Source organism: Balaenoptera ricei, chromosome 5 (assembly GCF_028023285.1).
Source record: "Balaenoptera ricei isolate mBalRic1 chromosome 5, mBalRic1.hap2, whole genome shotgun sequence".
NCBI classification, from domain to species: Eukaryota; Metazoa; Chordata; class Mammalia; order Artiodactyla; family Balaenopteridae; genus Balaenoptera; species Balaenoptera ricei.
In genome coordinates, this window is record NC_082643.1 from 81,593,522 (window position 1) to 81,605,485 (window position 11,964).

At 39.3% G+C, this 11,964-nt stretch overlaps 1 non-coding gene across 1 annotated transcript; it reads right to left on the bottom strand.

Moving 5' to 3' along the window:
* Positions 1 to 9,406: 9,406 nt before the first annotated feature.
* Positions 9,407 to 9,478, bottom strand: TRNAD-AUC (transfer RNA aspartic acid (anticodon AUC)). The gene has a single exon. It is a non-coding gene; the product is annotated as a tRNA-Asp (tRNA).
* Positions 9,479 to 11,964: the final 2,486 nt, after the last annotated feature.

Here is an 11,964-nt window from a genome sequence, read left to right on the forward strand (position 1 = left end):
ACTTTCCTACCTTTTTAGAAACATAGTAAGCCATCCACAATGTCACCCAGAGCTGTAATTGTAATTATGGCTAAAAAAATTCATGGCTTCAAACCAGTTAGATATATTTGAAGATAAACACAAACAGAAACGTGGCACAGTATTAGCGCAATGCCCTGTCTCCTGAGTGCCACCAAACATCTGTGTTGGAAAGAAAGAAGCAAATGCACAAGCAAGCTCTGGCTTATCCATCTCTGAATGTGTGTTCTGAGATGACACACTAGGGTGTATGTGAACAAATAATGAGAGAATGTTGTGATCAACACAACTCATTACCCACATCTCATGAGGATTCCTGTTGGTAGTTTGTTGTCAATTTGTGCCTCACTAATTCTGTGATCCTGAACAGAAAACAAACTCAAACCAGAGTTAAAGGTAATAATATTAGTTCATTTCTAGGTATCTGAATGAACTTGTCAGGCTGTTTATAGTTACAATTCCCCTGAAATAGGGAAAGATTGATATCAATCACATTGGTAATGGAGCCCACTTCTTTGTTACTTCCAGCTACATAACATGATGGTTCTAAATATCTTCCCCCATTGGCACTGTTTTGTATACCATGGATTCCAGTTATACAAAGCTTTGCACTTAACTGCTCCACAAATATGTGCTGATCATGTGATGGGGAGAATGAGTTTATTCACCAAGTCACACTCCTAGGATTGGGGTGAATCAGTTTGAGCATAATGACCTTGGTTAGTTAAAGTAAACATTTATTAATTCACATTTATTATATAATAAACTGTGTTTAATGCTGGGATATACCGAAGAGCAAACATCAACAAGATTCCTGCTGGATGCAGGTGAAGGAAGATCTTGTGGGAAAGAAAATTTTAATTATATAATCAAAACTACAGCTTTAGTAATGGCTAAGAAATGAGAGGTGTCAGTACTAGTTAACAGCAAAGAGGAGAGGGAAGAAGCAGTTTATGCTGAAGAATCAGCCCTTGCAAAGTTCTTATGATAAAGGGATTAAAGAAGGATTGCATGACTGCAGCAGAGAAACTGGAGTGGAGTATGACTCAAAATGAGGCTGGGGAAAGAGTTAGGAACACGACTTTTTGTTCCTGTTTTGTTAATATTTTGCTGTGGGACCAATAGGAAATTGTGAAGGGCACATCATTGTGGCTGTGGGATATATAAAGAGCAGACTGACAAGAAGGAGTCAAGTGTGGATGAAAATGAATAATGAGGAATTATTAATTAATTATTATTAATAGTGAGGAATTTAGCCCCACCCAAAGAAAGGTCTGGCTTTTGTTCCTGGCTCCTGTCAGGTAACTTCTAAATCCTTGGAATTTCCTGAGTGATAGGAGTGTCTTTGTTACTTACAGCAGGCCCCAGGGATGATACCTGATAGTTCATGCTAGTGGCATGACCTGTGATGGGCTCCTTGGCCCGCATAATATTGGCTTGACCTCCAGAGAGGAGTGAGATTGAGTTCAAACACATGGGCAATTGATCAGTCTGTCATGTCTACATAATGAATTCCCAATACAAACTTTGGACACTGAAGTTTGGGTGAGCTTCCTGGGTTGTCAGTACTCTGTGCAGATTGTCACACATGAAAACTGAGAGGGTGACACATTCTGAGGAGACTCTGAGATTCTTCCCTGTCTCTTCTTTTGGCTGAATTTCTGTTTTCTTTCCCTGTAATAAACATAACCGTGAGTATGATAGGTTTTCATTAGCTCTGTGAATTTTTCTAGCAAATTGTCAAACCTGAGGATGGTTTTGGGAAACCCTCTCTGATAGTTAATTTCATGTTTCAATGTGGTTGGGCTAGGATGCCCAGATATTTAGTTAAACATTATTCTATATGTTTTGGTGAAGGTGTTTTTTAGATGAAATGAACATTTAAATCAGTGGATTTTGAGTAAAAAAGATTAACCTCTATTATGTGGGTGGACTTTATCCAATCAGTTGAAGATCTTAATAGAACAAAGACTGACCTCCCCTGAGCAAGAAGGAATTCTGCCAAAAGAATGCCTTTGGACCTCCACCTGCAACTTTTCTCTAGCCCTCCAGCCTGCTAGCCTACCTACAAATTTTGGACTGGACAAAGCTCTGCAATTGCATGAGTCAGTTCCTTAAAATCTCTCTCTCTCTCTCTCTACATATACGTACCATTGGTTCCGCTTCTCTGGAAAACCCTGACTAATACACCCTCCAAATTTGCGGTTAGTGTCAGGTAGGGCGATTTTGTGTGGACTCTTCCCTCTAACTTTGTAATTGGACCCTAACTTCTTGCAGTATGGGTCAAAAGTCTTGGGCAGACTTGGAAGTCAGGTGCACTTAACCTCATGGCTTGGCTAACTCTGGGTAACAAGTTATGAGGAACTTCTATAGTCCTGGAGAAGATACAGTTTTAGAACAGATAAAAATAGAGCTGAGAGATATATGTTAAATAAAATCAACAGGAATTAGTGAGAGAGGTGAAGAAGGACAGGATGTAATGTTGATCAGGGAGTGTGCAAATGTTCTCATTGGATCATTAGGAGGGTATACTAGTATGCAAGGAATTAACTGTTTGGATAAATGGAGTATGAAAATTATTTACAGTGGTCACATACAGATCTTTGGAAGAAACAAATCCTTTTGGTGGAGAGATGACTCTAATATCGAGAATATATGTGGAGAACAAATTATGCAAGAACAAACTAAAGCCAACAGTTAACCCCCTTGTCATCTCCCCTGCCCTGTGTTCTCCTTCCCATTCTCCCCAGCAAGCTTGAGGAGCAGCTTATTTCAGTTGATTCAGGATGAGCCAATCATCACAAGAACAGACTCTACACTTTTAGGCAGTTCCAAAATGTGCTGGCTAGAGGAAAAGCACCAAGAACAAGCAATGGGTCTGTAAAATTTGTGAGACATTTGAAAGAACAAACACTGACATTTGCATTTTCCTCCGGGAGACCAAAAGCAGAGATGTTTCAAGAGAAAAGACTTGAAGAATAAGGGGAGAAAGAATGGTGACTAAAAAACAAACAAACAAACAAAACTTGTAAAACATCTTCTGAGAATGTAGGGACCGTCTGTTACCTTTCTCTCTATTATTAATAAGTGACGGAGTTTGTGCAGAGTGTAGCTGGTGGACCAGACACACACTCTGATTCTCCCCTTTAGTAGTACCTGTCCCTCTCCTTATAAACCCCAGATGCTCTACTTTGCTCTGTGTACTAACCATCACATTCTTGAGTGAAGAACTGATTAAATCCTCCTTGAAGTACTCAGATCACTGGTGATATTTGGGATAAGTGGAAAAGTGATGGTCCCTTCTTCCCTGGACTGAGGCAGGCTCTGGTAACATCTGGTAACAGACTGTGTGTTACAGAACATCTTCCTTTCCATGTTCCTTTTTGGAACATTCTAATTAGAGAAGTAGTATGGTAAGTTACTTAATCTTGCTCTCCCCACAAGTTCTGAATGTGTGGTGTCATGTTTTGCGGGTCAAGAAAAGAATGGGCCTACCACATTCATTACAATCTCTTTTTCCATGTTTCAATTTAGATTTCCTTTTAGTTCTTCAAGTCCTTTGATGATAAAACACAATAAGAGGATTCTGATTCTACTGTAGTTAGACAAGAAGCTATTGTTTTCCTGAGGTGATATACTCACTCACTTTTCAGAGGGAGGAGCAGGGAGGGGTGTCAAGACATACACAATTCCAGGTGGAGAGAGAATAACTGTCTATTAGCAATAATGTGAAAAGGGCTCCAAAATAAGACTCAAGACTCAGTTCCAAGATAATTTGTTTACACCTTCCAACAATAACACTAGTAACCAGTCCAACTACAGAAAATTCTATGATCTGGCCTCCAGCCTCAGGCCATGATGCTTGACTTGACATAGGCATGACTGAGCCCTGCTCCAAAGCATTCAGAACATTCTCACAAAACAGGCCCACCCTTAGTTCACTGGGAAATGGCTAGAAAGAATGATTTCTGTGAGTAAATTGAATCCAAATAGTGGTAAATGTATAATCCTTGTTCTAAATAACCGTAATGGTGGGAGGAGGTTTTGTGAAAGTTAGGTTTGAGAAACATTTCTGAAGCACAAATTCTACTGATGCATATATTAATCAGATGTATTTATGGCAAAGGTTGAATGCATAGAGACTTTAAAATGTGTCTGAATTTAGTGATAAAATATTGTATACATTTTAGTATTTTAAATTGTTTATCAGTTGAAGATTACATAAGCTATATTGTTTATACTGTTTAATGCATATTTCCAAAGTCTCACAGACACATGAATCCCTGGACTCATAAAACTCTGTCTGTTGCATATTCCAATAATGCAGCATATATATTTCTGGGCTTTTTGTGGAAAATTACAGAGCCTCAGAGGTGTCTACAGTAAATACCAAATGATGTTTAAAGCTGTCTTTATCCTTATTTTTGAAGTAGATTTCTGATGAGAAAATACTGCAATGACACAACCTTGCTTCTTTAAACTTAATATGTTTCATGTGAAAGTAAGAGATCAGTTGTCATTTTACCAGGGAGATCAAGACATTTGATCATCTTAAGGACTGCTTTAAGAAGGACATATCTTTCTTGCATTATTTTGGGAGTCTGGTAAATTAATAGCTTAAAAGTATTACATGCTCTGCAGAAACGGAGGTGTATATACTCAGAAAACCTTAGGAACATGTAATTGAGAACATTTTGAACTTGGCTTAGGCTTTTTAAGATTCAAAATATACCAATATAAGTCAATTATTTAGACTGTTCTAAGGCTAGCTTTCCTCCAATATGAAAATAATAAGGTGACATTGTCATTAAATCAGAGGCTTACATTTGACCACTGTGAATTTGCCAGGCTTGAAGGAAATGTGAGGGAATGATAGTAACTGTGTAAGGGTTTTTGAAGACAGGAGTCTCTCTTGCTCTTCGAGTATACACCACGATCTCCACCTGTACAAGCTGGCAACCAGCTGGCATCAGGGGATTGGCTCATTAAATGAAAATAAACCTAACCCATTTAGGCTAGCTTGTACTTTATGAAACGGGGGCACACAATATTAGTATATTAATATTCAATAGAATACAGGGAAATATCAAAGCAGATGTGTTAAGTTCAAACTTCGAAGGTACTGGCAAACACAGTCAACAATTCTGCCTCTCCCTTCATTTATAAAAGCATTTAGTAAGCTGAAACGTTTAAACAGATGTTAGTTACTGTTATTTGTAGATCTTAAATTCTAGAATGTCATCAACATCACAGACTGCTCACAGATATTCTGTGAGTTAGTTGTATTGTTAGCATTCTAGCCTAATACCTTCATTTACTAGATGAAGAAAACAGGCCCAGAGAGCTTACGAGACTTCCTGAATGAAGTTCACACTGTAAGTCAATAGGAAGTGAGCTTAGAATCAGGCTTTCTGATTCTTATATTGGCACTATTTTCACATTATCACCGACACTGACTTTTTTGAAATATTAGTTTTTTAACTAAATCTCTGTTCTTATTTAAAAAGCAGTTTCAACTTGATATTTTCCAACTTTGTCCGCGTTTCACAATGACAATGACAAAAGTGACAATGATATTTTGAAGTCAAACCGTCATAACAGGTGCGGGGTGGGCGTGCAGCGTTAACGTTGAGGTTAGATGCCTGGCTCCACCAACAGTCAGGTGGGCAGTGGTCCTGGCGGCAGAGAGTGCAATGACAGGTGGATTGCAGCCTTCTCCCCGGGGACCTCCAGGCCCTCCAGGCTTGGGGCCGGCAGGTGAGCTTGGGGGCCCAGGGACAGGCTGAGGGCTGTGTCCTGCAAAGCTCCAGAGCCCTCGCCAGGGCCTCCCACTGGCCGGGCCCAGGCCTTGAAGCAGCGGCAAACCTCTCCCCCACGTCCCCATCTCCGCGACCTAACGGCGGTGGCAGTCTCCATGGTCAGAGTCCACGGAGGCCTCGGCAACTGGAGTATATGGACACTGCCATTAAGGTAACAGCTTCAGCCAGCTTCAGTCTCTCCATTCAACTTTCAAAAACTGGTACAGCTTAGATCAGTTGTCTACCCCTAGGAGATGGCCAGAGGTCAGGGTTAAGTGGCAAGGACATTGCACATCATTACTCCTGGTCCACCTCTGTGGTTGGGACTATTCTCAAAGAAGAACAGTTGTCGTGAGCTGGGAATTAACCTGACTGGTGTAGGCTACAACATGTATTCCTACTGATCCTATACAAATGATTCTCTCCAGTTTAAATGAAAAGCCTAAGGGCTGGCTGGGTCCTGGGTGCCTTGCTCATTCAGTGATGACAGCTGGGCAGGGTCTGGGGACCCTGAGATCTGCCTCCTCATCCAGGCCAGGGCACTAGTGGGAGGACCCAGACTGGGTGCTGGACAAATGCTCCGGGGCAGGGTAACCGGCCCACCCAGGGACCCCCTCCTCTTAGCCAGGGCCTGGACCTCGGAGGGCAAAAGTTGAGTCATGGGGCCTTGTTCTTTCTTGTCAGGACAGTGAATAACATTTTGTTTTAGTGGAGGTTTACAGGAACATCCTGACCTGACCATGACCTGACCTCAAGAACAAAGGATCTGGCACCTAGAAGTTTGTAAAAACTAACCAAGCCCCTCCCTCACCTTTCCTATAAAAGGGCTTTGCTGAAAGATTTCAGGGAGTTTGGGATTTTTAAGGCACGAGTCACCTGTCAACTTGCATGGCCCTGCAATAAGCCTTTCTCTGCACTTAACTCCGAAGTTTTGGTATTGTTTGGCCTCACTGAGTGTTAGGCACATGGACTTGCATTCAGTAACACCATGTCTCAATTAGCAACTAGCAAACCCAGACAGAGAGAGGCAGCGAGAAACTACGTGATTCCTAAGGTCATGGGTGACAAAGACAGGACTAGAATGGATTTTGTTGACTTTTCAATTATGATAAAAGTTAGAGTTGAGCCTAAACAGCATCAGAACTGTAGGAAGAGAAGGAGAATTGGAAGGTGTTGTCAAGTACTGGAAGGGTACAGTGAGACTCTTATCCTGAGGACTTACTTGGAAGTAAGGGAACATGGTGGTTGCCTTTTCTTGTTGAGACTTTTTCTTGCCTCACTTTTGCTGTTATCATCTAGGCAGCCTCTTCATAAAGGAAAGAGGCACCTGACCCATGAGATGAATAATTAATTTAAAACAATCATGATGATTCCATTTCCCTTTGCCACTGATTGGATTAGTGGTGGCCATGTGACCTAGATCTAGCCAATAAGATATAAGGGGAAGTCTTCCAGGAAAAATGACCATATTAGCAAAATAGAACAAAAAGAGAAAGCTCTCTTGGCTTTGAGCTTACTTGTGTAATTATGTGATGTTTGGAAATGCAGAAATCTTTTTTCACCATGCAAGAAAATTAGGAGACTCTTGAAGAAGTTTAGTGTCCTGACATCATTGAACTGGTGAACCAACTCTAAAATTTATATCATCAGATATTTTTTTTTAATGAAACAAATAATTACATTTTGCTTAAGCCACTTTTAGTCAGGAAATTTGTTATTCATAGCCAACAACATCATAAAGGACTCTGGTTCCCATTAGTCTTCCTTTGCCTGCAGGTCCATTCTCTGCCCTTCTCTGTCTTGCTTTGTGCCTGGAAGACTGAACCCTATAGGGACTGTATCACCTAGACTTCTTTGCCTTCTGGTTTCTGGTTGGTATTACCTAATGAGAGGCTCCTATAGATCAGAGTATTTTTTTCCTACTGTATCTCTGTTTCAATGTGGTTCTGACTGTGCTGTGCTCCTAAGGGGGTGGCTTCCCTCTGGTAGCCTTTATTTCATGGCTGCAGCTCTCAACTAGGCTTAATGATTTACATTTTTTCCCCTTTTTCCTTCAGGTCAAGGGGGACAGTATTAGATTCTTGCTGTTGATTCCTCCCCAGTGTCTCAACATCTTGTGGATTCCTTTAGCCTTACCTATACCTCTATAGATAGTCCCTTCATTAAAAATTCTCAGCTGAGGCTGTTGACTGTTTTCTACTGAAAATCTGACGGATACGTACACTGTCTAAAGGCTTTTAAAAATGAATCAGGGCAGAGATATGTCATTTATTTAAAGAGTAGAGTAATTCTAGGCCAACACAAGTTGTTTGTATTGAATAATTAAGGTGGAAGTCTTAACCTGTGTATTAGTTTGCTAGGACTGCCATAACAAAGTAACACAAAAGAGTTGGTTAAACAACATAAATTTGTTGTCTCGCAGTTCTGGAAGCTAAAGTCCAAAATCAAGGTGTTGGCAGGGTTTGTTTCTTCTGAGGTCTGCGAAAAAGAATCTTTTCCATTCCTCTCTCCTAGTTTCTGGTGATTTGCTGGCAGTCTTTGGTGTTCCTTGGCTTCTGAAGCATCACCACAATCTCTGCCTTCATCTTCACACAGTGTTCTCCCTGTGTGCTTGTCTGTGTCCATTTTCCCCTTTTATAAGAAATCAGTCATAGTGAATCAGGGTTCCACTCTACCCCCAATATTACCTCAACTTTACTAATTATATCTGCAATGACCTTATTTCTAAATAAGGTTACATTCTGAGGTGCTGAGGGTTAAGACTTCAACATATAAATTTTGGGAAGACACAATTTGATCCATAACACCCTGTCTGAAGAAACCAGTATGGGTTAGTTGTTCTGCCTTGGAACAGAAAAAGGACTTAGAAAAGCCTGTCAAACACTAGTTATGGTTGGTGATACCCTGGACCAGGAATATCAACTCTCCACATAAACTCTCTAGTCTGAATAGTAGATACTCTGCCATCTTGGTAATGGTTATCTCACATAACTTTAACCATATTTACCAAGAAACATTTTGACTGTAATTTATCCGTCCATTTTAAGATTTAAACATTTATTTAAATACTTTACATGTTTTATTTAATTTAATATTTACAACAGCCTTATAAATTAATACTAGCCTTATCATTTTTCAGATAAGCTTGAAGTCACTTGACTAAGGTCTCCCAGCTTGAACAAGCCAGAATGGTGAAGCCAGAATTAAAATCTAAGATTTGACACAGTGAGAGAAGGTCATAGCTAGGGATCATAGTGTTGTGTCATCTTGACTTTCTAATTTTTTTGTTGGTTTGTTTAAGTTATGAAACTGAAAATCTCATGTGCACATCAGTATCACTAACTTGTTAAATGTTAGGTTGTCCTCGGACTGATTGATGTCCTATGTTGTCAACTCTGTTTTCCAGCTCTTAAGTCTGAGTTTCACCTATGACCGTATCTCTGCTTGTTTTCTTTAAACTTTCACAAGAGCTAATAGACAGTAGAGTTACTCCAAGTGAGATTTAGCTAAAAAATTCTTCTCCTTCCTATATATAATTTTTCATGTTTTTATTTATTTATTTATCTATTTATTTTACGGCTTGCGGGATCTTCCCTGACCCAGGATCGAACCTGGGCCCTGGCAATGATAGTGCCAAGTCTTAACCACTGGACCACCAGGGAATTCCCTTGTGCTTTTATTTTTAAAAAAGCATTCCTATGTGATGACTATAAAGAGGATATTCCTTAAAACCACTCACACACAACTCTGTAAGAAATGATAACTGTCCCAAATTGGCATGGGAAGCTGACGAGAAGCTGTGTAAGACTGCAGTAGGAATTAGTATATTTGTTCTTTAGCACTGCCTGAGAAAACCATACGTTGGAAAGAACATCCTTCCCCTTCATTCACTGGGAAATAAACAGGCGGCAAACAGGACTGCATTCTAAAGCAGATGGAGTTGGAGGCCTGAAAGATTAGCATAGCTCCAACAATCAGAAATTGCAAACTAAATTGTTTTTCTTTTCACAGATTACTTACTAATGGATGTAATTCCTTACATTTAGTCAGACAAAAATTTCTTTATTGGACCAGGTAGACTTCCCAGGTAAATCTTGTTATCTTTAAGGACAATTGGATGCCTGTGGTCAGAGTGGGTGTATTTTTGCTGCTGTTTTATCATTTATAATGTAGTTTAAAAGGTTTGATTACATTTCAAGCCAGTATACTCATCTCTCATCCCTCTATAATTGGGCTTCAGAGACTTGAGATTCAAATTGGCTTACATATAAAGTTATAAATGCGAATTTTATGGATGTCAAATAAAACAAGAAGTTTTAGATGCTCAGTATTATGGAGAAATGGAAAGATGAGTTTCTATGGTGTGCCAGCTGATCTCACATAGATGAGTTCCCTTGATTCCTTCCACAGTGTTTGAAGTGGATATGCTTACATTTATCAAATTTATGAGAATACCAGCATTCGGAGACATTAAATTGTCTAAGGTCTCATAGGTAGGAACAGAAGACCTGGGAATATAGATATCATAATTTTAATCTTAAACTCTTTATAGGATAGCACACTCCCTTACATAGCAAATTAAATTCCTTACCAGACATGTTATAACACAATAGTTACAAAAATTCTGTTTTGTAATAATTGACTCTGCCAGTTCATTAAGTACATTCCCATCCTTCTCTCCCTTCTTACTTCTTTCCTTCCATCTCTCCTTCCTTCCCTTCCTTCTCTCTTTCCTTCCAACATTTTTTATTGGGCACCACAATGAACCAGACCATGTTTCATTTTAAAGGGGACATAGATTCACTGAGCTGTAATTCTCAGGTAATGACAGTTGTCTCAAGGAGTCCCAGGCTTCAGAGATGGAGACATGGGCCTATACTGGGTGAGCTAGGAAATCACGTCCTCATGAGCCTGGCAAGATGGTATAAATCTGGTGGGAGAAAAGGAAAGTTCAGAGTATGGCGCATAGTGTAGCCACCTCTAAACAGAGCAACATGGCCAGTCCTACTTTTCATGTGAGAATTTTATTACCCTAATTTTAGCTAACAGCAAACTTAAGTCTTATATATAAAGTAACATTGACCATTTAATCTACGCTCCTTGGTCAAGTAGTTCTATCTTTAGAAATCAGACTGGGAATGACAGAGAATGAATTTGGGGATGTGGCCGCTGGACAGTCCTTTGCCGCATGTCTCTGGAGTCAGATTTAACACAGTTTTGAATACTACCTACCTTTGAATGTTAATTAAAAATCAGTTTCCCTGGACATTTCATATGTTCATGATATACTTTTAATTAATTACAGTTCTTTACTTTTGTTCATTCATTTCTTTCTCTATAAACCAAATATAAATTAAGGTTTAATATTTTTTCCTAGCCCAGTGGTAGGCTCTGCAGTTAGAGGAAAGAAAAATAAAGATCTCTGTTCTCTGAACTCCATTCAAATTGTGGCTGGTGTATGTTTGCTGTATTTTTACATTCTCTATTCGGCTTTCACCAACAAGCATACCGATGGGTATTATCAGAATACAAGTATCAGTGTATTAAATAGAAGTAAACATTTTAACATGTTTATCATCTCTTAGAATTTGGATATTGAATTGTTTCATCGATGTATTACATAATAACATAGTACTTGTGATTTAAAAATACACAACAGTCTACCATTCAGATTTAAGTTTTGGACCAAAAAACTTTTTATGGGAAAGTCCCAAGACATCGCTTAAAACACCTTGAGAGGAATCTGAGATGAGTTGATTGCCACCTTGAGACAAAGCAGTGCTGAACCTTATCAAGATTCAAGCCCATCCAACTACCTTTCAACTTTTCACATTGAGAACTTGATTTTGCATTCAACACAATCTCTCGGCATCTGAAGCTCTGTCAAACTTAACAGCTCTGCTTTACATACATGTTTTGAAAAGCCTCACAGATTCTCTGTTTGCACATACAGTGTACCTTTTAAATAATATAAACTTGAAGCAGCATTGAACGATTATTTTCATAAAAGGAAAACTAGAAACCAGTGAAGCTTACATATTTGCTGTCTTCACAGGAAAAAGAAATGCACTCCTTGCCTTATTTTCACTCTGTAGCAGAGCTCTGCCATTTTGAGACTGTAAGCACAATTCTTTTTTTCAAATAATTC